Below are 10,728 nucleotides of genomic sequence, written 5' to 3' on the forward strand. Positions count from 1 at the left end.
CAAGAATCCTGGAAACTTGGAAAAAACAAGCTCTGAATTCAAATAATTGTTTTGAACGGTCATCCAACTATGGCATCTTCCTAGAGCTCCGAATTTCCGACCTTCTGTCGTAAAGCTAACTGATGTCACGATTTGAGCTTGTTTTTTTCAGAGTTCCTAGATGTCTTGAACGCATCATAAACAAGCACGCCAAATCCTTCCCCCTTTGCCATGGTCAGTGCTGTCTGGGATTCGTGGGATGTCCCTACCATAAACCCTACCCTTAACCCCTACCCTGACCATAACCATTATCTAACCCTAACCTTAGAATTAGGAATTAGAATACTAGAAAGGCCATGAACCTTCTATTGACGGTCCAATGCCATCCTCCTCTCTTTTCACCTGATCACCATCAGAGACACACATGTCGTCAGAGTGGACAGCTGAACACTGTATGCTGGAAACACTCGGTTTGTTATTTTTTGATTAAAACAAAACCGCTCTTTATTAAATATGAATTCCGAACTTGTTTTTGCGTGGATTCTGCAACACAGGTAGCTTTTAACAGCTAGGACTGCTATTTCTTTCCCTGGAATCCCTTTGAACAGACAGGTTGAAGCCTGCTTGACAGAGATGCTAAGCTGCTAGCCATCAAGTTGATACCAGATGAGTTTTACAATGGAGCCCTCTGTAGTATCTGGGCTCTACATCTGTTTATATTAGTTACTATGCTGTTACTAAGCAGTAATGTATTACGGCAGTGTCACGTTACTACACCTAATAGGAAATGCACATGCGCACTAGGGTGCCGGTAACTGCAGAGCACGAGGGGTTTTGACTAAACGAAAACTAACTGTACTCCCGTCTCCTGCCTGGTCATTTCTCCATAACACAAATATTACACCCTCTTTGTCTGGAGAAATAAATGAATGGTTCCAGCACTGTAGCTGAATCTACTACGCTTTGCTTCACGACAAACTTGATCACTCAGAGTTCCAACGCAGCAATTGTTTGCTTGCTGAGGATTATAAGCCTGAGGTGGCTTCCTTGATCACACAGGTCACCAGCCTACGTAAGAAACTGGGGAAAACGCAGAGTGGAATTTTTACATTTTCTACACCAGTGGCTGGATGATGTTCATGCTTGTTGAGTGCATCTCCACCTTGTCATTATCTGACATATTGCCCGGAGCTCCCCATCTGATAGCGGAGTCGAAGGAGCACAGAAAGAGGAACAAGGCAGTCAAGGAGCACAGCAAGAGGAGCAAGGCAATCAATGATGGTCACATGTCACGAGCAGTGGAAGCCAAAGAAAGCGGCTTCCACGGCTATCTACCAACCCTTAGTAAACGTTGGGGGCAAAAATGTGTTTGACCAAATACAATGCTATTTTATAGAGATCAAATTGACAAACTTTCAGCATGCTTATAGGGAAGGACATTTAACAATTACACAGCACTGACTGACGATTGGCTGAGACAAATTGATGATAAAAATGTTGTGGGGCTTTTTTTGTTTGACTTCAGTGCGCCTGTTGACACTATCGATAATTGTCTGCTGCTGGAAAAAAAGTATGTATTATGGCTTTACACCCCCTGCTATATTGTGGATAAAGAGTTACTTGTCTAACAGAACACAGAGGGTGTTCGTTAATAGAAGCCTCTCCAACATAATCCAGGTAGAATCAGGTATTCCCCAGGGCAGTTGTCTAGGCCTCTTACTTTGTTCAATCTTTACAAATGACATGCCACTGGTTTTGAGTAAAGCCAGTGTGTAAGCCAGTTTGTCTATGTATGCGGATGACTCAACACTATTCATGTCAGCTACTACAGCGACTGAAATGACTGCAACACTTAACCTCTCTGGGATATGTGGGACGGTAGCGTGAATCCAGCCAACATGTCAGATTTCAAAAAGGCTTTTCAGCGAAAGCAAGCGATGCTATTATCTGAGGATAGCACCTCCGTAAACAAAAGAGAGAAAATATATTTCAACCCTGCAGGCGCGACACAAAACGCAGAAATAAAATTATAAATCATGCCTTACCTTTGACGAGCTTCTTCTGTTGGCACTCCAATATGTTCCATAAACATCACAAATGGTCCTTTTGTTCGATTTAATTCCGTCGATATATATCCAAAATGTCCATTTATTTGCGTGTTTGATCCAGAAAAACACCAGTTCCAACTTGCGCAACGTGACTACAAAATATCTCAAAAGTTACCTGTAAACTTTGCCAAAATATTTCAAACTACTTTTGTAGTTTGTAATACAACTTTAGGCATTTTTTAAAGTAAATAATCGATAAAATTGAAGATACAATAAAAAGTTTCAATACAGGAAGAAAACAAGCTGACGCTGCCTTTCTGGTCACGCGCCTCTAACAAACAGTACACTTGAAGTGACCCTCATTTTGAACAGGGCTACTTCTTCATTACACAAAGGAAACACCTCAACCAATTTCTAAAGACTGGTGACATCCAGTGGAAGCAGTAGGAGCTACAAGAAGGTCCCTTAGAAATCTGGATTCCAAATGAAAACTCATTGAAAAGAGAGTGACCTCAAAAATAAAATCTGAATGGTTTTTCCTCTGGGTTTTGCCTGCTACATAAGTTATGTTATACTCACAGACATGATTCAAACAGTTTTAGAAACTTCAGAGTTTTCTATCCAAAATACTAATACTATGCATATCTTATCTTCTGGGGATGAGTAGCTGTCAGTTAAATTTGGGTGTGCATTTCATCCGGACGTGAAAATACTGCTCCCTGTCACCAAGAAGTTAACAAAGAACTGCAGTTAGTTTCAGAGTGGGTGGCAAGGAATACATTAGTCCTAAATATTTCTAAAACTAAAAGCATTGGATTTGGGACAAATAATTTACTAAACCCTAAACCGCAACTAAATCTTGTAATAAATAATGTGTAAATTGAGCAAGATCAGGTGAGTAAACTGCTTGCAGTAACCCTGCATTGTAAACTGTCATGTCAAAACATATTGATATAACAGTAGTTAAGATGGGGAGAAGTCTGTCCATAATAATGCTCTGCTCAACCAGCACTATCAACAAGGCAGGTCCTACAGGCCCTAGTTTTGTTGCACTTGGACTACTGTTCAGACGTGTGGTCAGGTGCCGCAAAAAGGGACTTAGGAAAATTGCAGTTGGCTCAGAACAGGACAGCACGGCTGGCCCTTGGATGTACACAGATATATTAATATTAATTATATATTATTATATTAATATTATATTAATTATATACATGTCAATCTCTCCTGGTTCAAAGTGGAGGAGAGATTGACTTCATCAATACTTGTATTTATGAGAGGTGCTGACATGTTGAATGCACCGAGCTGTCTGTTGGAAAAACTGGCTCACAGCTTAGACACCCATGCTTACCCCGCAAGACATGCCACAAGAGGTCTCTTCACAGTCTCCAAGTTCAGAACAGACTATGGGAGGAGCACAGTACTACATAGAGCCATGACTCCAATATGTAAGTCGCTCTGGATAAGAGCGTCTGCTAAATGACTTAAATGTAAATGTAAATGTACATGGAACTCTATTCCACATCAAGCAAATAATGCAAGCAGTAAAATTAGATTTAAAAAAACAGATAAAAATACACCTTATGAAACAGCGGGGACTGTGAAGCAACACAAACATAGTCACAGACATATGCATACACACACACAATAACATACGCACTATACACACACATACACATGGGACTTTGTACTGTAGATATGTGGTAGTGGTAGAGTAGGGGCCTGAGTGCACACAGTCTGTTGTGAAATCTGTGAATGTATAAAAAAATATTATAAACTGTCTTAACTTTGCTTGAGCCCAGGAAGAGTAGCTACTGCCTTGGAAGCAGCTAATGGGGATCCAAAATAAATACAAATACAAATGTCAACCATGGTTTGCCAGTGCTGTGATAAGATTTTGCGTGAATCAATGAATGTGAAGAATGTATCTGTTACCTAGCTAGCCAGCCAGTTTTAGGGGAATGATTCCGTAAATGTTTTTGTTAACTGCCAATATGCCAACATTCCATTAAAACAATGCAGTCAATCAAATCAGGTAAACATAGGACTTAGACAAGTTGTAAATTAAAAAAGTACTGATATTGTCATATAATAGCACTCCCATCATTCCAAGAAAACAAAATCTGAGACATTAATGGTCTGTTTACATACATTTTAGAGGCTATTTATACAGACAATGTGTATAAAACCCATATAAAACATATTTATAACTATATGACAATATTTTAGGTAGACTATACAATTTTGGATACATCACATGCCTTTCATTTATTTTCTGCATAAGTAAAAGCAGGAAATGCATCACATATGCCTCTACGAGGTTTTGGATTTCTCCCTGACGAAGATGGTTTCCATTTTGGCCCCATTATGTAACTTTGAGTAATTTAATAGGATCTCTATGTTGTTGACTGACATCAGAGAAACACCATTCCTGGGTTTTTAAAATCAAAAGATCTCTGCTGAAGTGAATTAACTAATAAGAGGAACAGGACTAATGAAGATCATTTAAATAGAGCATGAAACAAGGTGGAAGATCAGATTTTGACGTCAAATGTCGGAAAATATTGTAGAAGCGGACGCTGAGGTGGAGCGTGAATATAATGGTGGTGTCGGTCTACTCCTGCTCCTCCCCACCGGCGTTGGACGTCGCCTGTATACTAACCACTGGTCCTGGGGTCCATCATTACGCACACCTGGCATCAATCATTACGCGCACCTGCATGTCATCACACCTGGCCTCCATTACCTCAGTTATTACATCATTTACATTACATTTAAGTCATTTAGCAGACGCTCTTATCCAGAGCGACTTACAAATTGGTGAATTCACCTTCTGACATCAGTGGAACAGCCACTTTACAATATTACCTCCCCTATATCTGGCACTCCCTTAGGTTCTTCCCCAGTCAGTATTGTTCCTGTGTTTATGTGTAGATGCTACTGTTAAGTTGTCTCGGTCCATGTTTGTTGTTTTATAAAAAGTTTCACCAGCTTCTTGACTCTCAGCGTCTCTGTTACAGGCAGGGGAATCAAGGAGAATTTGAATATTTTCCAAAATAATAGAAACGGAGCAAAGATGAATGTCCCACATAATTTTGTAGGAGTATGTTTTGTTAATGAGGAGCAGCTGATTGGATTATCAATTTTGAATAATCCATTTGATATATCCAAACTGGTAGAGAGAGTGCTGGGTAAAGTGAAAGCTGTGAGGATGACAAGAGGCAGGCTTGTTTACATTGTTCTTCTGGGAAACAGAATGAATGTGTTATTGCTTCTCACCCAATTAGAGAAGTTTGAAGTCAGATGAATCGTGTGGTGAATGAAGAAAAAGTGAAGAGTCTATCTGTTATTTTGTTTTTCTGATATAGCGTCACTCTACTCAACTGCAGTTGGGATATATAAACTACAGTGTCTGAGCATTTATTCCAAGACCAGTGCAGTGTGATCATTATAAAGCTTTTCGACATGTTTCAAGTGTTTACAGAAGGGAGAAGCTGAGATGTTCAAGTTGTGTAAAAGATCATATCATGTGTTTTGAAAGTGTGACATGTTGCAATAGTAGTGGGAATATCTTTGGAATGTTGCAATTGTGGTGGGAATGTCTGGAATGCTCAACAAGGGTAAAAGAGAATGAGGTGGCCAAAGTCAGGGCTGTCCAGAGCATTTCATATTCAGCGGCTGTTAAAGGGGTTGAGGGTTTGAACGATGCACCTGAAAAGTCCATAGGCCGACACTGAATGGGCTGCAGGGGTTGCCGTTCAACAGCAGGAACCAGATATGTTAAAGGTTGAGAAGGAGATCTTTGTGGCCTTTATAGCTATGGCGATTAATGGCGCTGCCAAGGTGGAGAGGAAGTGCAGGAAAATAGATATTATATATGGAGATCGAAGGAAGAAGTGGGAGTTTTGGGGTTTTTTCAATGTGTTTTTTTTGTTTTATTTTGAGTGGATTAAGTTAGTTTTTCATGTATGGATTTTATTTTTACATAGTTTTTTTAAAACCCTGTCCAGTTGGTGGCGGTAAATACTCCTTTTTGGGTTGTAGTCTGCCATAAAACCCACAGAAGATGACGCCGACAGATATGGTAGCGCTGCTTCTAGCTCCTAAGCAACTTTGTAGTATTTCGGTTTTTTTGGTGTGTAATTTCTAACATTATTAGCCCAGATATGTCTTTGTGTTAGTAATAAATGTATGTAAATACAGCCGGAAAGAACTTTTGGATATCAGACCGATGGTAACTCACCAGCATTACGACCAGGAATATGACTTTCCCGAATTGGATCCTTTGTTCATACACCCCAGGGCAATTGAATGTTTTCTAGAGGCTGCTCCAAAACACCACCGGAGGAGAAGAGGTATTCGGAGTGGACTTTGAGTCCAACACAGGAGGTATGCACACCATCCACCGCTTCCGAGTATATTACTCGCTAATGTTCAGTCTCTGGATAATAAAGTAGCTCAGGGTGAGGATCTCCTTCTAGAGAGACATCAGGGATCATAACATACTCTGTTTAATGGAAACATGGCTCTATCAGGATGTACTGTCCCGTCCATACAGCCAGCTGGGTTCTCAGTACATCGCGCAAACAGGAATAATAACTCTCCGGGAAGAAAAAAATGTGGGTGTACAGTATGTTACATTATTAACTACCTATGGTGTGATTGTGATAACATACAGAAACTCAAGTCCTTTTTCTCACCTGACCTGGAATACCTCACAATCAATTGCCGACCGTATTACCTCCCAAGAGAATTCTCTTTGGTTATAGTCACATCCGTGTATATTTCCGCTCAAGCCGATACCACGACGGCCCTCAAAGAACTACACTGGACTTTATGCAAACTGGAAACCACATCCTGAGGCCACATTTATTGTAGATGGGAAATTTAACAAATACAATTAGAGGAAAACAATACCAAAGTTCTATCAATACATTGACTGTAGTATTCACACTGACAAAAACATTGGACCACTGCTACTCAACTTTTCGAAATGCCTACAAGGCCCTCCCCCACCCTCCCTGATCACGACTCCATTTTGCTCCTCCTTTCCTATATGCAGAAACACAAACAGGAAGTACCCGTGCTAAGGCCTATTCAACGCTGGTCTACCCAATCGGAATCCATACTTCAAGATTGTTTTGATCACGCGGACTGTGATATGTTCTGGGAAGACTCTAAGAATAAAATCGACGAAATACGGATACAGGACTGAGTGCATCAGGAAGTGTATAGGAGATGTTGTACCCACTGTGACTATTAAAACCTACCTAAACCAGAAACTGTAGATAGATTGCAGCATTCGTGCAAAACTGAAAGCACAAACCACCGCGTTTAACCATGAAAAGGTGACTGGGAATATGGCCGAATAGAAACAGTGTAGTTATTCTCTTCTTTAGGCAATCAAACAAGCAAAACATCAGTACAGAAACAAAGTGGAGTTGCAATTCAAATGCTTGAGACGTATGTGGCAGGGTCTACGGAAAATCACGGACTACAAAGGGAAAATCAGCCACGTCGCGGACAATGACGTCTTGCTTCTGAACAAGCTAAACACCTTCTTTGCCGGCTATGAGGACAACCCTGTGCCACCGACACTGCCCACTACCAAGGACTGTGGGCTCTCCTTCACTGTGGCCGACGTGAGTAAGACATTTAAGATTGTTAACCCTCGCAAGGCTGACAGCCCAGACGGCATCCCAAGCTGCGTCCTCAGAGCATGCGCAGACCAGCTGGCTGGAGAGTTTACAGGCATATTCAATCTCTCCCTATCCCAGTCTGCTGTCCCCACTTGCTTCAATATGTGCACCATTGTACCTGTACCCAAGAAAGAAAAGGTAACTGAACTGAAAGACTATCCCCCCGCAGCACTCACTTCTATCATCATGAAGTGCTTTGAGAGGCTAGTTAAGGATCATATCACCTCTACCTTACCTGACACCCTAGACCCACTTCAATGTTCTAACCACCCCAATAGATCCACAGGCGATGCAATCGCCTGCAGTTTCCCATCTGGGTAAGAGGAATACCTACGTGAGAATGCTGTTCATTGACTATAGCTCAGCATTCAACACCATAATACTCTCCAAGCTCATCATTAAGCTTGAGGCCCTGGGTCTGAACTTCGCCCTGTGCAACTGGGTCCTAGACTTCCTGACGGGCCGCCCCCAGATGGTGAAGGTAGGAAACAACACCTCCATTTCGCTGATCCTCAACACAGGGGCCCCACAAGGGTGTTTGCTCAGCCCTCTCCTGTACTCCCTGTTCACCTATGACTGCGTGGCCACGCACGCCTCCAACTCAATCATAAAGTTTGCAGACGACACAACAACAGCAGGCCTGATTACCAACAATGACGAGACAGCCTGCAGAGAGGAGGGGAGGGCTCTGGGAGAGTGGTGCCATTACAATAACCTCCCACTCAACATCAACAAAACAAAGGAGCTGATTGTGGACTACAGGAAACAGCAGAGGGAGCACGCCCCTATCCACATTGATGGGGACCGCAGTGGAGAAGGTGGAAAGCTTCAAGTTTCTCTGTATATACATCACTGACAAACTGAAATGGTCCACCCGTTTGGTGAAGAAGGCGCAACAGCGCAACAACCTTCAGGAGGTTGAAGCAATTTGGCTTGGCCCCTAAAACCCTCAAACTTTTACAGATGCACAATTGAGAGCGTCCTGTTAGGCTGTATCACTGCCTGGTACAGCGACTACACCGCCCGCAACCACAGGGTTGTCCAGAGGGGGGTGTGGTCTGCCCAACACATCACCAGGGGAAAACTACCTGCCCTCCAGGACACCTACAGCACCCAACGTCACAGGAAGGCCAAAAAGATCATCAAGGACATCAACCCCCCGAGCCACAGCCTGTTTACCCCGCTATCATGCAGAAGGCGAGGTCAGAACAGGTGCATCAAAGTTGGGACTGAGAGACTGAAAAACAGCTTCTATCTCAAGGCCATCAGACTGTTAAATAGCCATACAACCTGGCTTCCACCCAGTTACGCAACCCTGCATCTTGGAGGCTGCATAGACTTGGATTCACTGGTCACTTTAGTAATGGAACACTAGTTACTTTAATAATGTTTAAATAGTGTCTACATACTGATTTACTCATCATGTATATGCTGTATTCTGTTATACTGTATTTTAGTCAATACCACTCCGACATTGCTCAATCTAATATTTATATATTTCTGAAGTAAATTATTTTACTTTTAGATTTATGTGTATTGTTGTGACTTGTTAGATACTACTGCACTGTTGGAGCTAGGAACACAAGCATTTCGCTACACCTGGAATAATATGTTTATGTGACCAATAACATTTGATTTTATTTAAATTTAATGTAGGTAGGCCATGACTGGCCTCACACTCCAGTACAGTAGGTGGCGGTGTATTCAAATTAAAAGTTGGATGTGATCCACCAACCCAATCTAAAAGAAGTAGTAGTATCAGCTAATGTTACTAGCTAGTCCTGCATTTTGCTATGACTATAGAATAAAATGTATTGTAATGAAACAGCAGGGAGCAGGTCTTGAACCCTCGACCTTCGAGCTCGAGGTCCGGCGCGCTATCGACTGTGCCGCAAAAGCATGCTCGTATGGCAGGGTCGATTTCCGCGCTTGTAAACCCAGGGTCGTTACAGTATATTCGTTTTTGAGCTCTCTACCCGTTAGATGATAGAGGGGAGACTTTCATTGAGGTTTTGTTTGAAACTGCTAGTGAGTCAAGTGAAGCTAATAGTACAGAACATGAGAATGAGTGGGTTACAGTGGCGAAGAAAAAGGGAAACAAAAGAAGTAAAGCTATGTTGGAAAATAGGAAACCACTTGACTCGTTTTTGGTCAGACTCAGGGTTTGGATGAATGCTACTTGGGAAATCCGTTTAACGTCTCCAGGATAATCTGGAATGTGTTGGAAGAAAGTGTGGAGTCAGTAAGAGTCACAAAAAGTGGTCTTATTTTGATTCTTTTGTGTGTCTGCGGAGCAGAAGAAGCATGTGCTCAAAAAGATATCGGAGTGGAATTTTTCCTGCATGGGTTTTCGTGGCAGGGTGCCTATCAAGGGGGTTATTTCTGGGGTGGCGCAAGAAATAAAGGCAGAGAATATAACTGAAGTGGTTGGTGCACGTCGACTGACTTATATGGTGGACGGAGACAATACGTTTTCTTCATCCATGCTACTGTTCTTTGATAAAGAGTCTCTCCCTTCTCATATGAAGTTAGGATTCATGAGATACACTGTAAGAGCTTTTGTGCTCAAGCCCCTTCAGTGACATGAATGTAAAAGATTTGGTCATGTGTCAAGTATGTACAGAAGGGAAGGATATCGTATGCCAGATGAAGGGAAATGCTGCAACTGTGGAGGTGAACATGCGCCAGAATTCTTGAAGTGCCATTCTAGGGTGAAGGATAATGAGGTTTAAGCAGTGTTCAGCATGTTTCCTATCTGGAGGTGGTGAGAAAATTGGAAGGGACGAGTGCCGGTGAAAAAGCAATGGTTGTAGAGCCACCATTGACCAGTGAAGGTTTTTCATCAAATGAGGGATAGTGAAATACTACATGTTGAAAATGTGGACTTTGTATTATTTATTGCAATGGTCATAAACTGTACAGCACAAGTGGGGAAGAAGTCTAAGAAAATTGGAATCATTGTGAATGCCACTGAACGTTTTTGGGGTCTTAGTGATTTTACAGGT

This window comes from Oncorhynchus masou, chromosome 32 (genome assembly GCF_036934945.1).
Source record: "Oncorhynchus masou masou isolate Uvic2021 chromosome 32, UVic_Omas_1.1, whole genome shotgun sequence".
Classification (NCBI taxonomy): Eukaryota; Metazoa; Chordata; class Actinopteri; order Salmoniformes; family Salmonidae; genus Oncorhynchus; species Oncorhynchus masou.